General features: G+C 42.5%; 1 pseudogene; it reads left to right on the top strand.

Moving 5' to 3' along the window:
• The first annotated feature begins 2,761 nt into the window (after positions 1 to 2,761).
• Positions 2,762 to 4,787, top strand: LOC121322360 (annotated as a pseudogene).
• The last annotated feature ends 7,465 nt before the right edge of the window (positions 4,788 to 12,252 follow it).

The raw sequence follows: 12,252 nt of genomic DNA, 5'->3' as shown, positions 1-12,252 counted from the left end.
TAGATAAATGAAAAAAAAAGCATTTTAATTCCAGGCTAAACGCAACAAAAGAGGAACATTTTGAAAGGGGGTGTAGACTTTCTATAGGCACTGTAGGTTGTTTACTTATACTTCTGAATCTAGCAGAACCTGAAGTACCAAGATTAAGCCATTCGGAATCTTGTTACAGGTACCTGATAATACTGTGGCTATTGACAAGTGAGTGCTTTTGTGATGCAATTACACATAGGGTAATTACCTCTATTTGAAGAATTGGTGCCTTCATCAGTTCAAGTATTTCTGGTGAACACCTCAATTTTTTACTGAGAAAGTTCTTGAAAATTGATTCGTAACCAAATTAATTACAATGTCTCCATTGTCTATGACATTTTGTTTTTAATTTGTAAAAAGCAATTTGAAATATTACTTTGAAGTTCTCAATATAATTCTCCATAACCATCTCTATGATAAGCAATATCGTGTGAAATTTAACTATGCTTACACCCTATCGTAACATATTTATGTCCTGCCTCTGTTCACTCATGACTGGACAGCTGTAAAACAGGGCAGATTTTTTATTTGCTATTGGTTAAACTCCCAATTATGTCCTGCCTCTGCTCACTCATGATTGGACACCGTATAACAAGGGGCAGATCTTTGACTCTCCCATTGGTTAAATCTACTAAAGACCTTCACTGTTTATGTCCCGCCTCCGCTCACTAATAATTGGACTGCCACAAAGAAAATATAGTTCTATCGATTGATTTTAATTTATATGCAAAAACTGAACTGCAAAATTTAATCTTTAAAAAAATGAATCTGCGATCAACTCTTAGTTTATTACTCCATACAATTAATTTATTAATCGCAGCAGCCCTAATATATATATATATATATATACATATATATATATATATATATATATATATATATATATATATATATATATATATATATATATATATATACAGTACTGTGCAAAAGTTTTAGGCAGGTGTGAAAAAATGCTGTAAAGTAAGAATGCTTTCAAAAATAGACATGTTAATAGATTATATTTATTGTTAATAGATTATATTTATCAATTAACAAAATGCAAAGTGAGTGAACAGAAGAAAAATCTAAATCAAATCAATATTTGGTGTGACCACCCTTTGCCTTCAAAACAGCATCAATTCTTCTAGGTACACTTGCACACAGTTTTTGAAGGAACTCGGCAGGTAGGTTGGCCCAAACATCTTGGAGAACTAACTACAGTTCTGTGGATTTAGGCAGCCTCAGTTGCTTCTCTCTCTTCATGAAATCCCAGACAGATTCGATGATGTTGAGATCAGGGCTCTGTGGGGGCCAAACCATCACTTCCAGGACCCCTTGTTCTTCTTTACGCTGAAGATAGTTCTTAATGACTTTTGCTGTATGTTTGGGGTTATTGTCATGGTGCAGAATAAATTTGGGGCCAATCAGATGCCTCCCTGATGGTATTGCATGATGGATAAGTATCTGCCTGTACTTCTCAGCATTGAGGAGACCATTAATTCTGACAAAATCCCCAACTCCATTTGCAGAAATGCAGCCCCAAACTTGCAGGGAACCTCCACCATGCTTGACTGTTGCCTGCAGACACTTATTCGTGTACCGCTCTCCAGCTCTTCGGCGAACAAACTGCCTTCTGCTACAGCCAGATATTTCAAATTTTGACTCATCAGTCCAGAGCACCTGCTGCCATTTTTATGCACCCCAGTTCCTGTGTTTTCATGCATAGTTGAGTCGCTTGGCCTTGTTTCCACGTTGGAGGTATGGCTTTTTGGCCGCAAGTCTTCCATGAAGGCCACTTCTGACCAGACTTCTCCGGACAGTAGATGGGTGTACCAGGGTCCCACTGTTTTCTGCCAATTCTGAGCTGATGGCACTGCTGGACATCTTCCGATTGTGAAGGGAAGTAAGCATGATGTGTCTTTCATCTGCTGCAGTAAGTTTCCTTGACCGATCACTGCGTTTATGCTCCTCAATGTTGCTCGTTTCTTTATGCTTCTTCAAAAGAGCTTGGACAGCACGTCTGGAAACCCCTGTCTGCCTTGAAATTTCTGCCTGGGAGAGACCTTGCTGATGCAGTATAACTACCTTGTGTCTTGTTGCTGTGCTCAGTCTTGCCATGGTGTATGACTTTTGACAGTAAACTGTCTTCAGCAACCTCACCTTGTTAGCTGAGTTTGGCTGTTCCTCACCCAGTTTTATTCCTCCTACACAGCAGTTTCTGTTTCAGTTAATGATTGTGTTTCAACCTACTTATTGAATTGATGATCATTAGTACCTGTTTGGTATAATTGTTTAATCATACACCTGACTATATGCCTACAAAATCCCTGACTTTGTGCAAGTGTACCTAGAAGAATTGATGCTGTTTTGAAGGCAAAGGGTGGTCACACCAAATATTGACTTCTGTTCACTCACTTTGCATTTAGTTAATTGATAAATATAATCTATTAACATGTCTATTTTTGAAAACATTCTTACTTTACAGCATTTTTTCACACCTGCCTAAAACTTTTGCACAATACTGTATAATATATATATATATATATATATATATATATATATATATATAATATATATTATATAGTCACCAGACAACAAATCTGGTCTGATGTTTTTGATGTTTCATTGTAATAATTCATAATGTGAGCACGGACAGAATGTGATCTATCACCATAGACCTACTATTTTCCAAAAGATTTACCCCCTCCCTTAGATATTTTTTATTGTTTTCCTGACTAAAAGGTTTTCACAATTCCCGAAGAATAAATGTATCCTACAATGTGACTTTCTCCCGTTTCTCCTCAGCGTGAATGTATCTCCATGCATGTCGGCCAAGCTGGAGTCCAGATGGGCAATGCCTGCTGGGAGATCTACTGCCTGGAGCACGGGATCCAGCCTGATGGGCAGATGCCCAGCGACAAGACCATCGGTGGAGGAGACGATTCCTTCAACACCTTCTTCAGCGAGACTGGAGCTGGGAAACATGTCCCCAGAGCAGTCTTTGTGGACCTGGAGCCCACTGTGATTGGTAAGGCTTTGTACCTTGAACAAAATGGCTTGATTGATCCAAACTTGAGGCATAAAAAACCTGTAAAAAATGTAAGAAAACACTAAGCAGTTTCACAAATTTAGCACAGGTATTAAGAAGCCGTTAAAATAGATCCCACTATCTCTTATAACTACAGATATTAACGTCTACCATATTCACTTCCATTATTATGGCAAACCTGTTTTTTTTGTCCTTGTCACACAATTCAAGCACAATTCAAGCAGTAGCTATTCCGTACTGTATTATACCACTCGCTACCTGATGAACTTTACACTGCTTCCATGGTTAACAACTGACTTCCTTACATCCATTCTCAGATGAGGTTCGCACTGGAACGTACCGTCAGATGTTCCATCCCGAGCAGCTCATCACTGGCAAGGAGGACGCTGCTAACAACTATGCCAGAGGGCATTACACCATCGGCAAGGAGATCATTGACCTGGTGCTTGACAGGACCCGCAAACTAGTGAGAATTCTTCTGCATTCTTACATGCCTCTTTACTTTGTTACTCTAGATACATTGTATATTCAATTCACTAAGCCACCAAGACCTCATCCCCTTCTTTAACTCTACACTTGTATTTGTGCTGTATTCAGTTATCTCATCTTCTCTTCATGACCTAAAATTATCCATACACATTCAACATTTACCTTTTTGGTGCTGTGCTTAAGCTGGTTTGTAGTGAAGTTGGGTTTAGACCCCTGCTCTACATCAGATAGTGACTCTTTGGTGTTTTGGTTTTTTCCAGGCTGACCAGTGCACAGGTCTCCAAGGCTTCCTCATCTTCCACAGCTTCGGTGGTGGTACCGGTTCTGGTTTCACCTCCTTGCTGATGGAACGCCTATCTGTTGACTATGGCAAGAAGTCCAAACTGGAGTTTGCTGTCTACCCAGCCCCCCAGATCTCCACAGCTGTTGTTGAGCCTTACAACTCTATCCTGACCACCCACACCACCCTGGAGCACTCAGACTGTGCCTTCATGGTAGACAATGAAGCCATCTATGATATATGCCGCAGGAACCTGGACATAGAACGTCCAACCTACACCAACCTGAACCGTCTCATTGGTCAAATTGTCCCTCCATCACCGCATCGCTGCGTTTTGATGGTGCCCTGAATGTTGACCTGACAGAGTTCCAGACCAACTTGGTGCCCTATCCCCGTATCCATTTCCCCCTGGCCACCTACGCCCCGGTTATCTCTGCTGAGAAGGCTTATCATGAGCAATTGTCGGTTGCTGAGATCACCAATGCCTGCTTTGAGCCAGCCAACCAGCTGGTGAAATGGGACCCCCGTCATGGCAAGTACATGGCCTGCTGTCTGCTGTACCGTGGAGATGTGGTGCCCAAAGATGTCAACTCTGCTATCGCCACCATCAAGACCAAGAGAACCATCCAGTTTGTGGACTGGTGCCCCACTGGATTCAAGGTAGGCATCAACTACCAGCCTCCCACCGTGGTGCCTGGGGGTGACCTGGCCAAGGTTCAGAGGGCTGTGTGCATGCTGAGCAACACCACCGCCATCGCTGAGGCCTGGGCCCGCCTGGACCATAAGTTCGACCTGATGTACGCCAAGCGTGCCTTCGTCCACTGGTATGTGGGGGAGGGTATGGAGGAAGGAGAGTTCTCTGAGGCCAGAGAGGACATGGCTGCCCTGGAGAAGGACTACGAAGAGGTTGGAACAGACAGCATGGGAGATGAAGAAGAGGAAGGAGAGGAGTATTAAGATGAAGACCAGTAACCAGATTTGCATTTAGTGCATTGAAACCCATAGTACATGGCACTGACAAAATATTTGTGGACTATTGTGATCAATGTTAATTATGTTACAATGGGCCCTATTCATAACAATGTCAGCACCCATTGCTTTAAAATTTAACCCTAAGTAGCAACTGATTACAAATATTTACCGTTGTCATCAATGTAATACTGTAATTGATAAATCTAAACGTGAAATATTTTAGTTTCTTGAGCTTTCTTATGACAAAATGAAACATTTCAATCAAGGTTAACATGGTTTATGGGTAACAAATTAAATTACATTTACCCTTTTGATTCCCATGAAATAATGCACTACATTTTGTTAGAAACAGCCTGCAAATTAAAATGTTAATACGTTTTGCATGATTTTTTTAATTAAACCCAGATTAATCCAATGAAAAAAACCACATTAGTCATTTATGATTTACATCTGCAGTTCATATTGAGTTGAGACCCCTAAAATCAAAAGGGGACCCTTCTAAGAAATACATAAACTGACCCCTTGTTAGCAGTTCACAGTACTAAAATCAGTTGAGATACTATTCTGAAAACCAGTTACCACTACCCTGCAGCAAGGTCAAACTTACAAAACCTTTGAATACAGAAGCACAACAGCCTCCAAAATAGATTGTCACCTTATAGTGAGGCCAGGGTAAACTATGGAAAACACATAATAGAACCATGGGAAAAGCATGGTATACTGCAAAAATATAATCAGTAATCAGTCTCACAATTTAAACCCCAGGATAGGTCTCATCCCTTTTTGTCTGCATTGTTTTTATCTTCTCTGAGTTCCTCTTTAGGGTGTGGTGTCCTATCCTCCCTGCCTTGGAGGATACAGCCTATGCTCACCTCAGCTGTCGGGCGTAGTGGGACCCCTAGACTAAATTATATCTTACAAGACTTACATCATGCTCCCTAGGCTACCTTATTCATTCAGACATTCTTCCAATGGGTCCTGGGAAACAATAAACAATTACAATGTACAAACACCACAATAAAAACATGTGTGGTTCAAACTTAATCCGCAGCATACAGATATCTAAGAACGGTACACTAGGACCTCAGAGTCATGAACTGACCAGTCTACCAAACACCACACATTCAACCGTAAGTATGCAGTCACTCAATCTTGGGAGCAATGCAACCAGATAGGCACATTTATAAGTAGCATGCTGATCACAGAGAAGACAAAATTACTGTATCAACAAAGGCAACCAGAAAGGTGAGGGTGATTTCAAAGTAAAGGAAATTTTTACTAGGAACAGGTTTTTCTTTTCAAGCCAAAAGAGGCTGAATTACTGAGAAAACTGCATGAATGGATTTTGTTTAAAATCAAGCACTACATTGCATTTGAATTTCCCTTAAACTAGAGGAGAAAAGATAATCAAATTCCTCCTTGATACTATGATGGAAGCAATTCCACGTCTTCGCAAGTTGATATGCAAAAAATAGTTCTCCTTATGTGTTCGAAACCTTGGAACAGCCAAATTAACAGAATCCTGAGAGCGTAAACTATAGCCAATGTTTGTGCTTTCTACCAGATCACTAATAAAGAGGTAATAAACTTTAAAAACCTTAAATACAGAACAATATTAATGAAAAAAAACTCCAGTTCAAAGGAGACAACCAGCCTAATTTTATGTACATATGTCAATGATATGTCAAAAGGGGAACAGCCTAGAACAAATCTGTAACATGAATTATACAATACATAAGAACATAAGAACATAAGAAAGTTTACAAATGAGAGGAGGCCATTCGGTCCATCTTGCTCGTTTGGTTGTTAGTAGCTTATTGATCCCAAAATCTCATCAAGCAGCTTCTTGAAGGATCCCAGGGTGGCAGCTTCAACAACATTACTGGGGAGTTGATTCCAGACCCTCACGATTCTCTGTGTAAAAAAGTGCCTCCTATTTTCTGTTCTGAGTGCCCCTTTGTCTAATCTCCATTTGTGACCCCTGGTCCTTGTTTCTTTTTTCAGGTCGAAAAAGTCCCATGGGTCGATAGACTGGGAAAGGCAAAGTTTTTGTTTATGTACACAAAGAGGGATAAAATGCATTTTATTTATGTACAACGAAGGATAAAATGCATGTCTAATTTCATCCTTACTTCATTATTGTACTTGACAACTGTAAGTTCACATTATTATTATTATTATTATTATTATCTTACTTCACTGCCGCTTTAGACATCTCTTGTTTCTTCTTCCTTCTTTCTTTTTAAAGGTTTTTGAGTTGGCACAGGGCTCACAGACTTAAAAATGAAAAGTGAACATGTGTGATTGAAAAATCCTGGAAGTGGGGTCATATTGAGCTCAGTCTAACAGCATCTCTGCCTCTGTTTGCCAGTCTATAACCAACGGTACAAGACATCATTCTCGTGGCTTAGTGCTGGGAGGTACACAGTAAAAAGAATGGCAACAATAATACATTATGTTAATGAGTCATTTTCTCACAGGACAACAGACAGAATAAAACAGAATTGTGACAGAATGTGCCAGCTGACTCTGAGCAAGTTTGTGAATGGGTTTTAGATCAGATGTGCTGCTGTTGCAGTCGGTTATATTTCGCACCCTGTTGAGAGGCTCATGCTGATAAGTGTTGAGCAGTCTTCTGTTCCAAAATTGAATAATGAAGATATAATATATAGACTTGTTTCTTTTTATTCAGAGTTGAGGAAGCTTTTTCTTTACTATCTCTATCTTTACAGCTACAATATGTCAGCAACATTAACCACCAGTGTCAGCAGCAATAAACACCAGTGTCAGCAGCAGTAACACCAGTGTCAAAGGCAGCAATAACCCACCAGTGTCAGCAGCAATAATTACCAGTGTCAGCACCATGATTTCCATTACATGAGAGTAGATGTTAAAAACTTCATGCTGATTTGAACTCGGCTCTCACCAAGATAACCACCAACTAAGATGTAGCTTTAGAGTAAACTAATGTGATCCATCTGCACCTCCATCCATTTGTGTTTCTTTCCATCTGATGATGTAGATATCCTTCTGCCTGGTGTTGACAGCTAAAGTGTAATGCTGGCTCCAGGGCTCAGCTTATTTTTTCTCCCCAGCGCATCATCACACACAATGGCTGTGATGCTGGCTCCGGGAGCTACGACAGTGCGGTCTTCCCAGCAATTCAGCATGACAACCGTCTGGATTGAACTAAGTAGAGTATATCTCTGGGGTCTTCAAGTGGGCACCTTCTGTCCTCTGTGTTTCGTCGACTAGCCCATGACACCTCAAGAGGGCTCAACAGTGACTCTGGCATCCCAGCATCACCCCCCTCCGTCCCCCACTCAGCTCAGCCCAGCTTACTTACCTATACATCAGCTTTGCTTTCTTTCTATTGTGCTTGAGATCCCCAGCCAGAATATTTCCGTCTCAACCATAGCCAGTTGCTGCTCCTTTCTGCTGCTTCAGATAAATTCTTGGCCACTGAACCCAACATCTCTAAGATACCAGGTTGTAGAGTGTGCCACAAATCCTCGACAACCCACATCCACTGGGTAAACTTGGACTCTCCATCCTCGCTGTTCCACTTCAGCAGCTAGTTGAGCATACCAAAGTTTCTTCCTCTCATACACCTCATCCACAGCATCCTCCCTTGACACTGTTAACTCTACCAGATGAACAAGGCGTGCTGATCCAAATCACAAGACAATGTCTGGTTGAAGGTTAGTGGTGGCAATCTGAGGTGGAAAAATAAGCCATTGACCAACATCTGCCAGCATCTTCTAGTCTCTAGCAGCTTCCAGTTGTCCTGGGAGAGGCTTGGTCCCGCATAAAAGATTAATTCTCAAACTGAATGCAGAGGATTCAAGGAAACACATGTACATGGATTAGGGAGTGGTTAACATGTAGAAAACAGAAAGTACTGATTAGAGGAGAAACCTCAGAATGGAGTGTGGTAACCAGTAGAGTACCACAGGGATCAGTATTAGGTCCTCTGCTATTCCTAATCTACATTAATGATTTAGATTCTGGTATAGTAAGCAAACATTAAATTCGCAGACAACACAAAAATAGCAGGAGTGGCAAACACTGTTGCAGCAGCAAAGGTCATTCAAAATGATCTAGACAAGATTCAGAACTGTGCAGACACATGGCAAATGACATTTAATAGAGAAGAGTGTAAGGTACTGCACGTAGGAAAAATGTGCATTATAAATTTCATATGGGAGATACTGAAATTGGAGAAGGAATCTATGAAAAAGACCTAGAGTTTTTGTTGACTCAAAAATTTCTTCATCTAGACAATGTGGGGAAGCTATAAAAAAGGCTAACAAGATGCTTGAATACATTATGAAAACTGTTGAATTTAAATCAAGGGAAGTAATGTTAAAATTGTACAATGCATTAGTAAGACCTTATCTTGAATATTGTGTTCAGTTATGATCACCTCATTATAAAAAAAATATTGCTGCTCTAGAAAGAGTGCAAAGAAGAACAACCAGAGTTATTCCAGGTTTAAAAGGCATGTCATATGCAGACAGGCTAAAAGAATTGAATCTGTTCAGTCTTGAACAAAGAAGACTACGTGGCGACGTAATTCAAGCATTCAAAATTCTAAAAGGTATTGACAGTGTCGACCCAAGGGACTTTTTCAGCCTGAAAAAAGAAACAAGCACCAGGGGTCACAAATGGAGTTTAGACAAAGGGGCATTCAGAACAGAAAATAGGAGGCACTTTTTTACACAGAGAATTGTGAGGGTCTGGAATCAACTCCCCAGTAATGTTGTTGAAGCTGACGCCCTGGGATCCTTCAAGAAGCTGCTTGATGAGATTTTGGGATCAATAAGCTACTAACAACCAAACGAGCAAGATGGACCGAATGGCCTCCTCTCGTTTGTAAACTTTCTTATGTTCTTATGTTCTTTAACACCTTTTCTTGGTGATTGCTCTCCTGGACAGAGGAATATTGTCTTTTGTGTGTAATGCTCTGATGGAATAGGGGTCAACTTATTGGCCAGGTGTGAGCGGTGTGGTGAATAAAACGATTGTCCAGACAGTTATGTTCCCAAAAACATTCGTGTTTTTAATAAACAAAACCAAAAAGAACCACCCCTCTACCAGCAATGGTATCGGGGAGAACACAGCTGGTTTACAGACCAAAATAAAGAAACAATAATAAAAAAATAGTAGTGCACGAAAGTGTGCTCTTTAATCCATAGGGTGGTGCTGGTGTCGTGTAGTGAGGGTAGTGCTCTTGTGATGCAGGCTGACTCCGTGGCTGCAGCCGCTGGCTCCATACTCCTCCTCTGCAATACACAACAAACAACAAGTAGCAAACCAACAAAAACTACAGGCACCGGCCGTCAGGTTTCACATGTTCAGCACAAGCTGGCATACTGACCTAGCTGTTTCCCCTTTGTACCCATGACCTCCTCCCTGCAATCAACTCGTCGTCATAGTTTCTCCAATAGAGGGCCGTCCCACAGTTGATCGCAATGGAGTCATTCCGGATACGTGCATCTACGCTCTCCCCCTAATATGGTCACCTTCCAGTTTCCACCTACCATCAAGGCGGTCCATCTAGGAGGCAACGTACCACCGTCCTTACACATCGCCCTTTCTGAGGGAGATTTACCACATCGATCCTTTCTCTCTTTATCACATCAGGTTACGCTTGTCTTCCAATGCTAAGGGCAAACATCGCAACACCTGGTCATGGCGCCAAGTAAACCGTCTTTGGCTAAGGCCCACCTTACATCCTGTTAAAATGTTCCTTAATGAACACAAACGACTCATCAGCAGTAGCACCAACATCAGCAGCAGTGTCTCCAGTGACTGCATGTCTCAGATTTTCTTTCTCCTTCCACTGTGAAATTTCTTCTGAGTGCAGAACAAGGGCAAAATATTTTATTTCTATGATTTACTGTTTTTTATACTTATTTTCTTGCATAAATCTCACTATTGTATTTAGCTTGGGTCGCCACGCAGTGAGTTTTGCCAGGGTCCTCTCTAACCTGCCAGTTCGCCACTACTCTAACCACTTAGTGTAGTAATCAAGTGCAACCAGGACAAACCAATGTCCCTTCTCAGACTGAGGAAATGGTCCCAGGACATCGACCCTGACCCTTTCAATGGGTCTGCCGATGTCGAACTGCTGGAGGCGGGCATGAGTCCCTTGCGAGCAGTACAGACATCACAGCACCAACAGTTGTCCGCAACATCCCTCTGACACTGTCCCCAGTAGAAACCCTGCCGGAGCCATCTCAGGGTTTTTTTGAGCACCTCCAGCCATAGCGCTTGGGTGACCACCACCTGCCACCTCACCTCTCCTGTTGCTGGCTCCTTCCATTGCCGCTGGAGAACACCCTCTTTCTTTGCCAGGCCCATTCACTGAGCCCACAACCCTCATATTGCAGCAGATTGTCGACCCACCTCCTCCCAAGGTGGCCTTTGCTGGTTCTTCAGCCACGCTCACCTCTCAATTCTGCTCCCTCTCTGGGTCCTGTGTGACTCCAGCCAGCAGGAGCTCCATCTCCAGAGTCTTCCTCTTGCCACAGTGCGTGCAAGTGTCCTTGGCATAGTTCTTCCTCTCTGTTGGATAAAGAAATTGAATGCCTGCAGCTGCTCGAGCTAGTGGACAACCTGTCCCTCCAGTTTCCGGAATGACAGGGTCGCATGGTCTGTCCTTACTTTGAACAGGAGCACACGAAAGACCACCGCCAGCAGCTCCTACCGGTTAACACAGTACCAGTGCTCAGGTTTGTTAAGCGACCAGCTATAGTAGGTAATGACCCTCTCCCCGCTGGACCAATTTGCAACAGCATTGTTCTGATCCCCCCGGCATTGGTGTTGAGCAGGAATGGCAGGCTGGAGTCTGGGAGGGATAGTACCAACGAATGGGTCTCCCTTCTTCAAGAGCTAGTGCAAGGGAGCAGTGATGGTGGTAAAGCCCTGAATGAACCAGTGGTAGTAGGAGGTGATGTCGAGGAACCCTTGCAGTTGGCACTGGTTGACCGGCATGGGCCATTCTCTGATGATGGTTTTGCAGGGCTCATTACTGATACTGTCCCATCTGACAAGTAACCTCCCGTTGCAAGAACTGACACTTCTCAGAGTGTTCCCAGTCACTTGCTAGTAGATACTTTTTAGGTCTAATTCAGCACCTCCTCCGAGATTTCCTGTCGTGCCAAGGGCTAGTGGTGGGGCCATACTTTAATGGGCCTGGTCTCCCCTGTATCAATTAACTGCTGGACAAGGTGTGTCTGCCCAACGTCTTCAGGAATGGTGGCGAATCTGTGGCAGTATGCTAGTAACAGTTCCCACAGCTGAGCCTGTTGCTTTGGGCTAAGCCCCTCGCAACTGTGGCGCCAGACTACAGTTACCATGGCCAGAGAGTAGTCCTCACCTGGGCTCCACGATGGGAGGACTGTAACAGCAGACTAGTGGGTCAGTCCAAGCGGGGCTGACAGCC

Source organism: Polyodon spathula, chromosome 10 (assembly GCF_017654505.1).
Source record: "Polyodon spathula isolate WHYD16114869_AA chromosome 10, ASM1765450v1, whole genome shotgun sequence".
NCBI lineage: Eukaryota > Metazoa > Chordata > Actinopteri > Acipenseriformes > Polyodontidae > Polyodon > Polyodon spathula.
The sequence above is the reverse complement of the archived record's forward strand: the minus strand, read 5'-3'. Positions and strand labels throughout refer to the sequence as shown.